Consider the following 12,020-nt stretch of genomic DNA (forward strand, 5'->3'; position numbering starts at 1 on the left):
GTAGTAAACTGCAGATCCCAGAGTGCATTCTGGTTACAACCTTGAGGCCGGATGTAGTGTTGTACTCTGAAAGTAAGCGGATAGTGTATTTTATAGAGCTGACTGTTCCGTTTGAAGACGAGGTAGATGGAGCTTATGAAAGGAAAAGGCTGAAGTATACAGACTTGGTGGCTGAGGTGAGAGAGCGTGGGTGGCAAGCGTATATTAGACTGGTAGAGGTAGGTACTAGAGGCTTTGTTGCGAAGTCTGCCACAAGACTGCTGTCTGAATTCGGAATTAGAGGTCGTGTGCTAAGGACTGTAGTGAAGGAGTTGTCAGATGTAGCTGAAAGATCTAGTCAGTGGTTGTGGTTCAGAAGGACTGAGGCTGTGTGGGGAAGGGAGTGAGTTTGTGCTTCTACAGCAAGCTTGGAGGGGGGTGGGTCTGGGACGCCAGACTTCACTGTTGAGCCTTCTGGAGGTGTCGTGGGCCTAATTCAGCGAAACACTGACGAAGGAAGGTGCCTGCCTGATGACCCCTGAGAAGAGCTTGCACTGAAGTTTGTGTTAGAGTTTGGAAGAAGGGGATTGGTGTGGTCCTGCTCTTGTAATAATTTGTCTCATGAGTTTTTGTAGACGTCTGAGTACTTGGCAGTTGAGGCACGGACCATGAACATAGTTCGCTATGCTTCTGGATTCTTGTCGAACCAGTATCAGATAGTAGTGGTTGCTGTGTTCTGCTCACGCAACTTATAATGTGATTTATTGTGTGTGATTGTGCTTAGGTAAGTGTGTTGTTGCCATAGTTAAAGGAAGTGAGCTTAGATTAAGGATGGATTCTGTTTGTTCATAGGTTATTTTTTGGTAGGTCTGGTACTTGGCAGTTGAGGCAATGGACCATGAACATAGTGTTAGGCTGTGCTTCTGGATTCTTGTCGAGCCAGTATCAGATTGTGGTGGTTTTGCTATTGTTGTTAGTTGAGTGAGTAGTAGATCCTGGCTGAGCCCTATGCATAACCCCAGCTGTTAGGTGCAGGATTTGTCAATTTCCTGTATTATATTAATTTACTTAATAACCTATCTCCATTCACTCGTAGCATTCTGAAATACAGCGCTTTTATCCGATGCTCCCAACAGGATTACATTGATTGGGGCATAGAGCCACCCATGCAAAGAAATCATCTATCTATTTTTAAACCATTAAAAAACAAACTCAAAGTAGCTTCACACTTCATTGGTAGAATTCTGAGGGTCTTGACATTTAAAAGAAGGCAGAGGTCATTTATAAAAAAAATAGTATTGTAAGCCTGTTGGGAGCATCAGCTAAAAGTGCTGTATTTATGAATGCTGGGAGTGAATGTTTTACCACAACCCAGTCCATTTCATACCGGATTTCTCCTTTAAGAAGCTAACGTTGCTAAACATTAATGTAAATTCATTTCCACAGGTTATTTTGTACAATATTTTAAATTCAAAATGTAAATAGAAGCTGTAAACACTCTAAAAGCTCTCGAACTATCTAATGTGCTCTTATAAATGACTTTAAAATCAACCAAACATATTCCACCTGGGAAGTTTGTGGCAGTTTAGCTCTGCCCTTTAATGATAAAGTCATAAGCACTTGATTATGTGATTTCAGACACTGTACTCTATGACACTTCACATCATTGTCACACAAAAAAAGCATGTCTATACTGAGATTTATTGAAGTTTATCATTTTTATCATCATCATTCTATAAATCTATTTGCATTGACTATTATTGAAAGTTAAGTTTTTAATTAAAAAAAAAAAAAAATCTATGGGGGCTCTGAGTGATCCAGCGGTCCAAAACACTGTCACTATGATCAGGAGATCGCTGGTTCGAATCCTGTTCATGCAGCTTGCCATCAGCTGCTGGAGCCCTGAGAGAGCACAATGGGCCTTGCTCTCACTGGGTGGGTAGATGGCGCTCTTTCTCCCTCATTACTCTAAAGGGTGATGTTGTTGCTCAGCACAAGGCTGCGTCTGTGAGCTGATGTATCAGAACCGAGTCACTGCACTGCGACAAGGGGCAGAGTGTGACTTCACATGACTTCACCCTCCTGGTGTTGGGGCATCACTAATGATAGGGGGAGTTCTAATGAGTGGGTTGGGTATCTGGCCATGTAAATTGGGGAGAAAATGGGGAACAAAATAGAAAAAAATGTATTCTATTAACATTGACTTTTGTTGTAAAGTTTTTTTTTTGTAAAGTTCTGTAAACTTGCTGGTTTAAAGTGTTTGCAGCTTAGATTTTTCTTACTCCAGAAAAAGTTACTATTTTGGAGATATGAGGTGTTTTGCTTTTTTTCCTGTTAAACATATGATTATTTCCCTTCTCCTTTAAATCTCTTTGGTAATGATGATAAAAACAAGGTTTTTGTGTGACAATGATGGGATTCAAGATTTGGTCTTTTTTTTGGTGAATAGTCTGACATAGTGTATGGTTAATAACTCAATTTGGTTTAAGGGCTGGTGTGTAGTAACTTATGCATAAAAAATACATTTACTCATTCTGTAGCTATCCTAAGCAGACAAACAAACAGCTGATATAATGATATAAAGGAACTAGTAGTTAGTGTTCTCCTACAAGCGTGTTGAGCTGTCCTGTAAGCTTCAGTTACGGTTGTTAAAGACTTTTGAAATTGGCTGGTGCTGAACGTGGCCAGCCAATCAGCATCCAGGATTTTGGAATGAGCATGTTTATTGGCTCATTGGTGATAACACAAGTCAAACTATTTAGGAACTTGCTGTTAAATGACATTAGATTGTATTCATTCAGGACATAAATACTGCAAACCATACTCAGCACTACTCTTCACATTATCCTTGTAACCTCAGCGTAAATCTACAAAAGCAAACGTAGCTTGGCTGATTTGACATTTTGGAATCAGGAGGAAAAACAATTATTTTTTTTGCTTTACAAAAGAACCGCTGTTGATTATTCAATTTTAGCTTCATTTTATTTTACACTTTGTTTGATCTATCTGTACTGCACAGAACACACAGCACTCTGCCACAGCCTGATGTGCCTCACTGTTGAACTTGCTGACTTTTACCTTCTCATACTGCTGTTTTGCAAAAGTGAATCTTCATTTTTACTCTCCGTCAGACCATCACAGGGAGATACTGAGATCCATCCTGTGCCTTCTTATCTTTCCTACTCTTCTTATTGTGTTTGATTGTTACAGAAGCTATGGAAATGCACTGCCGCTTTTTTATTTAACCATGTGTTTCAATCCTCAGGTTATTTCTCTGGTGCAAACTTTCAATCAGCTACACCATGTCTTAAAGATTCTCCTCAAAATAAAAGCCGCATTTGCCTCTTTTGGACCAGTTCTGACTGTACTGTTCTTTTTTCTGACAGCATCCACATACAAATATAGTACAAATACAAATACAATTTTTTTTAACAAGAAGAATCCATTAACAAAAGTTTCTCAGGGGGTTCTGGGGTATTTTTCTCTTTTATGGGGTGGTCCTGTGTGATTTTATTCCTGTCCAGAACGACCATGTTTGTGTTTTTCTCGGACATCCTCTGAGAAAATTACAGGCTGAATTCTCTGCTGTTTTTCGCTGAACTCCGTGGTCCTCCAGTAATTTTATTCCCGTCCGGATCCACATCTCTCAGTTTCATCATCTTGTGTTTAATAACCTAGTTATTTGTCCACTGCAACGTACCGTAATTACACTTTGGGCACGTATTTCAACAGAGATCCATGTAAACACAACAGCGAGTGGAAATGGAGGAGCTACTGAACGCAATGTTACATGACTGAGAAAGCCAAAAAATTCACTGGTCCTTTTGTTTTTTCAACTGCAGTCCAGATGCAAGAGTTTTATCACAGAGTAGAAGTATGAAATATTTTTCAATAGAATTTCGTCCGGATAGGGCTAAAGACTTTTGGGCTACTTAGCGCTACTTGTGTATTTTCACAAGTAATGGGAAATGAACACAAACATTCAGATTAATATTAAATTGAGTTTGTCTTTTTAAACTGGGATCAATCCGTTTTTTGACTGTTTAGAATGCTAGCCTTCAACATTCAACCTCTATTCAACATCTATTTTTGTAAAGTTACATATAATCAAACACACTGACATGCCAGAAGTCATGAGACAGGAACTGGAATCAAATCCCTTGACCTGATGTAGAAAAAGGCTTATGAAGTATTCACCATGACACTATGGATCAAGAAATGTTAAATACATGCAAAACTTCAGAAATGAAATGCCCCATCCATCCGGCACCCACTATTTGACCTCCAATAATTCAGAAGTCACTTTGCCATAAGAACGCTGACCAGCGTTGCATCAATCTCACTCACAAGATACCACCTTACAACAATGTGCTTGGCATCCACATTCTCCTGACCTAAATCCAACTGAGGTTAGTGATTTGAGATGAGCTGGATGATTTTAATGCAAAAAGGAGTTTTTATTGGTCCATTCATTAAGAAATGTTGGCACAGTACACAAAAATGAGCATAATTGTTTTTCACTGGACAGCGACATTATTTTTTATAAACAGCTCTGGAATAAATTAAAAGAGCACTTAATGATAATGATAAGTTTCTCTGATTTTACCAAATTTAAAACCCCTGGAATATAATTAATAATGGATTATCAAAAGTCAACAAACCAAGCTGAACTGCTTACATTTTTGCACCAGGAGTGGCATAAAGTTATCCAAAATCAGTGTGTAAGACAGGTGGAGGAGAACATGCCACAATGCATGAAAATTGTGATTAAAAACCAGGGATATTCCACCAAATATTGATTTCTGAACTCTTGAATTTTTTTATGAATATGAAAAGGTGAGCTCTGCATTTTTTGTTATTTCGGCCATTTTTCATGTTCTGCAAATAAATGCTCTAAATGACAATATTTTTATTTGGAATTTGGGAGAAATGTTGTCTGTAGTTTATAGAATAAAATAACAATGTTCATTTTACTCAAACATATACCTATAAACAACAAATTCAGAGAAAAGTATTCAGAAACTGAAATAGTCACTTAGTTTTTTCCCCCAGAGCTGTATACATTGTGTTCCAGGCCAGCAGTGAGCTGTTTCTGCCAGCAGGTGGTGCAGGCGAAGCACAGAAAGCCAGCCTCTGTGTTCCCCAGACTGGAGGAGGAAAACAGCACAATGCTTTATAACAGATTAATTATTAAGAACTACAGTAACTATACTACTACTAAGCACCCCTACCAGTGTAGTGATTTATTTGAAATAACACATACTTAAAGTATTCCGTCAAACAGTACTTATTTGATTTTTTTTTGTAGTTTGACAATGAAAATTGCAACAAAAAAAAAAACACAGGAACAGAAAAAAACAGGACTATAAGTATGCTAGAAACACAGAAATCATTTTATAAATAAATGTATACCATATAAATTTACATACAAATCAGTTAAATTTATAATTTAGCAGATGAACACAGTGATTTTTGAAAAGTAAAATGAAGTATAGGATTTACAGAGTGCATACAAGTGTGCAATGATTCTTTAAACAAAATTAAGCAGGTGCATAACAAGGCAGGTGCATTTGGGCTCCCCAACAGAAAAAAATACATCAATTATATCTTAACTAGAACTGGCCTGTGGTTCTTCCATTTCCTCACTCTGTTCCTCACAGTGGAAACTGACAGCGGAAATCTCTGAGATTTGAGCTTTTTATATTCTTCCTCTAAACCATGATGTTGAACAATCTTTGTTTTCAGGTCATTTGAGATTTGTTGTTTTGAGGTTCCCATGTCACCATATTGAGAAGATGCAAAGAGGAGGAAAAACTTGAAATTGGCTCCTTAACCTTTTCTTATAATTGGATTCACCTGTGTATGTAGGTCAAAGGTCAATGAGCTTACCAAACTAATTTTGTGTTCCAATAATTAGTTCTAAATGTATTCAAATCAATAAAACGACAAGGGTGCCAAAATTTTTGCACCTGCCTAAGTAAAGTATTATTGCACACTTTCTGTAAATCCTATGAACTTTATTTCACTTCTCAAATATCACTGTGTTCATCTGCTATATAATATATTTAACTAAACAAATCATAAAAATTAAATGTGAATGTGGAAAAAAAAGAAATAGACCATTTCAATTTCTCTGATTTTGCTATTTATAGGTATATGTTTGAGTAAAAAGAAATATTATTGTTTTATTCTATAAACTACAGACATCATTTCTCCTAAGTTCCAAACTAAAAATTTGTCATTTAGAGCATTTATTTGCAAAAAAAAAATGAAAATGGTTGAAATAACAAGAAAGATGCAGAGATTTCAGACCTCAAATAATGCAAAGAAACAAGTACATATTCATAAAGTTTAAAAAGTCGAGAAATCAATATTTGGTAGAATAACCCTGGTTTTTAATCACAATCTTTCATGCATCTTGGCATGTTCTCCTCCACCAGTCTTACACACTGCTTTTGGATAACTTTATGCTGCTTTACTCCTGGTGCAAAAATAAGCAGTTCAGTTTGGTTTGATGGCTTGTGATCCTTCATCTTCCTCTTGATTACATTTCAGAGGTTTTCAATTTGGTAAAATCAAAGAAACTCATCATTTTTAAGTGTATTATGGGATGGAGGTTGTGCTGCGGTTCTGAACGCTGCAGTTCTCCTCCGGGTCTGTAGAGGGCAGCACCCCTCCCCGCTCCGCGCTCTGTACCGTTATGAAGAGGAGCTGCTGCCGCTGTCCAGCACTTCAGCACTTCAGCGCGAGCGGCGGCGGCGGAGACAGCGCGAGCACTGCGGACGGTCCGGCCGGAGCCCCGCGGCAGCGCGAGCGAAACAACGACGACACGGGAACGCGCACCTCGACCGCGAGCAGGTAACGGAAAAAAAAAAACGGTTAGAAACGCTGTGTCCAGTAGCAGCGCGGTGGCGGGGGCTCGCTGCAGCTCCCCCCGCGGATACAGCCTCGGATTAGGGCATTGTTTAGCGGAGAACCGGGGCAGGGGCTGCGGGGCGGGGGGAGGCCGCGGCTGAGCGCGGTGTTGTTGGGGTAGAGAGCGGGGCTGGGTCCGGGGTGAGCTGCGGCTGTTGTGTACGAGAGACTGCGCAGCTCTTCTTACCATCCCTCCATCTGTTCATCTGTTCATTTCACACTCTTTCCTCCACACTCTCTCTCTCACACACAGCACTTTAAACTGTGGAAGTGTTACAGTCAGCTCTGGGTAATGATATCTGCCGAATAATGCCTTTATTTACCGAGATTTATCAATGTAGGGTTGGTTTAAGTGGTGCTCTGTCGTAAGCGTATTATTTTTTAAGCTAGTCAGCTAGCTACCCTCTTTACCTTTAACTTCTAACATTTGGTGTTTCTTAGTTTGTGTCTATTATATTAAATTCTCTTAATTTTCTGGTCATATTGTTTATAAATGGTTCTCTGTTTTGTTGGAATCTCTCTTCATATCTCTTGTTTTTACAGTCTGAGCTTGTTTATAATAGTAGAATATCTTACAGCTGAAGCAGTGCACTCACATTGGATCTGCTAGCTGTATTGTTTACAGTTATACCTTGCACGGTATTTATTCATTCTATTCATCCAACCATCAATCCATCTCGGTGTTAGAATCAGTCCCTAAAGCAAAGCTCTGGGTAGTGATATATTGTAAATAATGTCATTGTTTACCAAGATTTATCAATTTATTGTTGGTTTAAGTGGTGCCCTAACATCTAGACGTCAGCTAGGGTAGTATTTTTATTTTCTTTAGCGCTTTCTAATGTTATATTTTCACAATTTGTGTGTTAGAATTGCTCCCTAAAGCTAAAGCTGTCACATTCATTCTTTCTCACTCTTTCTTTTACATTGTTGTAAATAACCTATACGCATTATATTCAGCTCTAGGTAATGCTAGCTAATGAATAACGTCTTTATTTACCAGGATTTATCCATTTGAGGATGTTTAAAGTCGTGTTATATTGTTTATCTATCTATCTAATATAGTCAGCTTTGGGTGATGATGTATTCTGAATAATGTTGTTATTTAACAATATTTGTTTAGTTTAGGGTTGGTTTAAGTGGTTTCCTTTTGTTTATATGTCACCTAATGTAGTACTTTTATTTTCTTTACCAACTTCTAACATTTTGTTTTCCTAGTTTGTTTCTCTTCTCTTAAATGCAATTACATTTCAGGTTAGATTATTGATAACTGGTGCTCTGTTTTGTTGGAATCTCTCTTCATATCTCTCCTCCTTACTGTCCGAGCTTGTTTATACTAGTAGAATATAGCAAATCTGAACCAATACACTGGATCTTCTAACTTGCATGTCACAGAACTACGTACATTAACTCAATATCTTCCTGTAGTTTTTGTAGTTTTTACTCTATTGTTCAGCTTTAAAACATATTTTATAGCAACTGTGCCGGCTTGTTTATGCATACATTAACCCAATAGGTTCTCTATTTTAGTATTAATATTACCAAGAAAATCTATAAAGTTTTTTTTATTGAACTCCTTATGCTACTTTAACAGTTGTATTAGCTTTTTTAGTAGATTAAAATGCATTATCTCAATATTGTAATGTTTTTCAGTGACAGGATTACTCTCTGAAGTTATTAAAAACAAATGTATAGTTATTAGAGAGTATCATAATCTGCAATTCTTCTTGTTTATAGTGCTCAGATGGCTACCCAAACGATAAAACATCTTAAAATAAATAGAATGTCCTTGTTTTTTGCATTTTAGCTTATTGTATAAACTTGTTTATGATATAATAACAGTATTATACAATAGCTCAGGCCTCCTCCTTTTTCTAGCTCTCCTTTTTATCACTCTTCACTCTTCACACGTGTATTATAAGACCACCTTGCATAAATACATCTGTATCTACTCAGTTTTTTATCCATCCTGCATAGCTTTAACTAGGCTACTTACTATAATTCTCTGTAATTTGGTCATGAAGCTTTTAATTGCGACCCTTTTTCATTCAGCACTGGTTTCTCTTGGGTAGAATAATGCAGAGACATTGGCTTGAGATTAATGACACCAGGCCAAATGGGAGTTAATCTAGATAATGGTCAGCAGCACATTAAACCGTCCTGTAACTGCTGGACTGATTTGTACCTGATCTGGAGTCAGACTATTCGACTTAACCACCAGCAACACCGCCGTCATCAGCATCATTATTATCATCATTGTAATTCGTCTACAGTCTCTCCATGCTCTTGGCATCGTCCGCCCCCCTCCCCTTTCTCCGCCCCTTTAATCTGAGGCTGTTGTTGTTGGCCTGGGCTTCACCCCTACTTAAACAGGACATGGTTGCCAGATTGGGTGCTTTTCTGTCCATCTGGAGCAATTCAGTCAGGTTTATTGGTCTTTTTGGTTTTATGGTTTGCTTGGGGGGTTAGATTGGGTTGGTTTTGTAGTGATTGGGGGGAGTTTTATACTGTACCAGTTTGAAGAGCAGGGGTCAGGTCAGTCCAATCTCACCAGCCTGCACTGTGGCTGTTTGTGAGCACAGGCTCTGCTTGCCACCTCCCGTCCAGCCCCCCTGCTTTATCAATGGGTCAGTGGAGCCCTGAGCCTCAAGGAAAGCAGGCAGTTAGAGCAGGTATGCTTGGACCCACAGAAGGAAGAATTGCCGTTTTATTCACTGACATCAATCACTAACAACAATGAAAAATAACCCAAATACAGTATGATGCCATGGTGACCTGGTTTTACCTACTGAATGGATAAATAGGGATTCATGATGTTGTTATCAGGAGCTGATGCTGATATGTTGCTGCTATTTTCATTGTTAAGCAATTATCATTCTTCAGCTCCTGATAACAATATGCGTCCCCACTGTTTTACCTTTGCACTGCTGGTGGATTCTGATTGGGTTTTTAAGTATTTGAGAGCAATAACATATACCATATTTGCTAAACCAAATAAAATAAACCATTTGGCCAATGGCCAAATACTGAATTTTCCACTTTTTCCACCACTTTCTCCATCAAAAATTTGTTGAAAAGTATTGAAAAATGAATTTTCAAGCTACAATTTAAATGGATCACAGCAGACAAACCAACAATGCATACAAAACATACATTTGTTTCAGCAGTGCCATTCTAATCATGACTTTACATAAGCGGTGCTGTTCTAATCATAACTTTACTTCAGCAGTGCTATTCTAATCATGACTTTACTGCAGCAGTGCTATTCTAATCATGACTTTACCATAGCGGTGCTGTTCTAATCATGACTTTATTTCAGCAGTGCTATTCTTATCATGACTTTACTTTAGCTGTGCTGTTCTAATCATGACTTTACTTCAGCAGTGCTATTCTAATCATGAATTCACTTAAGTAGTGCTATTCTAAACATTTCTAAGCAAATCACAATTATCTTGATCACTTACCTGAGCTATTTCAGTCATAATTGTTTTATTAAACAAAAATGTACATAGAGACACACAGCCAGGGAAATACTAAATAGAGCTGAGTAAGCTCAGCTAATGTTGCTATCCTAGAACTGTACAGCCTGTATCTTTCAGCTGGAATACTGAACATAGGAAGTGAATTGTCTTTGCATTTAATTTTATTCTGGACTATTGGTTAAAAATTGGTTGCATGATTACATATATTTTTTAGATATTGATATTTAAAAGCTAGAGTATTGATTGCTGGGTAACAACACTGCCCTTCATGCAAAATACTTCAATTTAGTTCATTGGTTGGCAAGCACACAGTGATACTGCACAAAGAACAGTTTACAAGCAGGATTTGGATAATAAATTCCATACTGTGAGCGATAGAGCCTAACAAACTTCAGTTCCATGGTAACCGATGCTGAATGTGCAAAGAGATGATGTGCAAAGAGGTTCCACTGCAGAAACTCAGTAATCAGTATTTTTACCTGACCTTGGTGTCAAATTACTTCTACTTGTGTATTTAATTTCATTGAAATATCTGAGGATGTTTTATGCTACTCTGCTATTTTCAGTCATTAGTCTGTGTGGGTTTCAGTAGGTCAATAAGCAATTGATCCTCATGTAAACACACACTATTGTGCGTCCACTAAGGAGACATATGCAGTCTTTGTTTTGGGTCTATGTACTGCATGATTCATTACTGCTGGATTAAATAAATAATCCACTATTTTCATGGTTATTTGGTCAGAGCCAGTTGGCTGGGTCTTATTTGCATAATGCTGGGTATATTGGTCATACTGGGGGTTCTTTGTATTTAGCTGCACTGTATGTGTCCAAATGTCTGTGAACACCACTTCTAATGAATGCTTTTAGCCAAGTCACACACACACACACACACACACACACACATTACCAGTGTTGCCAAAAGAATAGGACATGCTGAAGCAGATAAACATGAACCTCCAGGCACCATAAGTGGTAATACAGGTACAGTTGATTTCCATTGGTTATGTTTGGCTATATAACACAGGCTGGTGATCAATTTATTAATTTATTGGGTTAATAGCTGTTCTGTGCAGAAACAATATGGACATATTGTACTGGACACAGGCCCCTGCTCTCAGACCACACTCGGTTGCCCTATTTTTCATCATATATGTTGCTTATGTGGCAGTGGGAATGGCAAAAACACATTTAATCTGACATTTTCATTTGGACCACTTAAATATGTGTTATTGAACAGCCAGATTGAAATTCATGCCAAATTTCAAAGTAAGAAAGGCAGTTTGAGGAAAGAAAAATGGACGACAGTTGTGAGTGAGAGTTTCAGTGGTGGAATAGAGACTCTTTTCCAGTAATATAAGAAGGCTCATGTCGAAACCATTCTATGTTTCTAATGAAATTGCTATAAGATGCAGCTGCAGCATCAAAAGAAAATGAAAATCTTTAAAAAATAAAATAAAGAAATTAGGACACAAACAAAAGAAATAGGCATGGCTGAATAACGTAGTCTTGGTAATGAGTCCAGCTGTTAGATACTGGACTTCTTTGATAATTTTTGTGATTCTGGTTGCAAGTTGAAACTGAAACTTCACGTGAAGCACTGCTGTTTTCTATATGTTTTCTAAATGGGTCACATTAAAAATATCATTT

At 37.9% G+C, this 12,020-nt stretch overlaps 1 protein-coding gene across 2 annotated transcripts in view; it reads left to right on the top strand.

Annotated features, from left to right (window-relative positions):
• The first annotated feature begins 6,695 nt into the window (after positions 1-6,695).
• Positions 6,696-12,020, top strand: part of srrm3 (serine/arginine repetitive matrix 3) — a 176,792-nt gene continuing 171,467 nt past the window's right edge. Inside the window, exon 1 of one of the 2 annotated variants that reach the window (XM_022665776.2) lies at positions 6,696-6,837. The gene's annotated coding sequence lies outside the window, so the exon portion shown is untranslated. The remainder of the gene's footprint in view (positions 6,838-12,020) is intronic. The other variant, XM_022665775.2, reaches the window with a different exon arrangement.

Source organism: Astyanax mexicanus, chromosome 1 (assembly GCF_023375975.1).
Source record: "Astyanax mexicanus isolate ESR-SI-001 chromosome 1, AstMex3_surface, whole genome shotgun sequence".
Taxonomy (NCBI): domain Eukaryota; kingdom Metazoa; phylum Chordata; class Actinopteri; order Characiformes; family Acestrorhamphidae; genus Astyanax; species Astyanax mexicanus.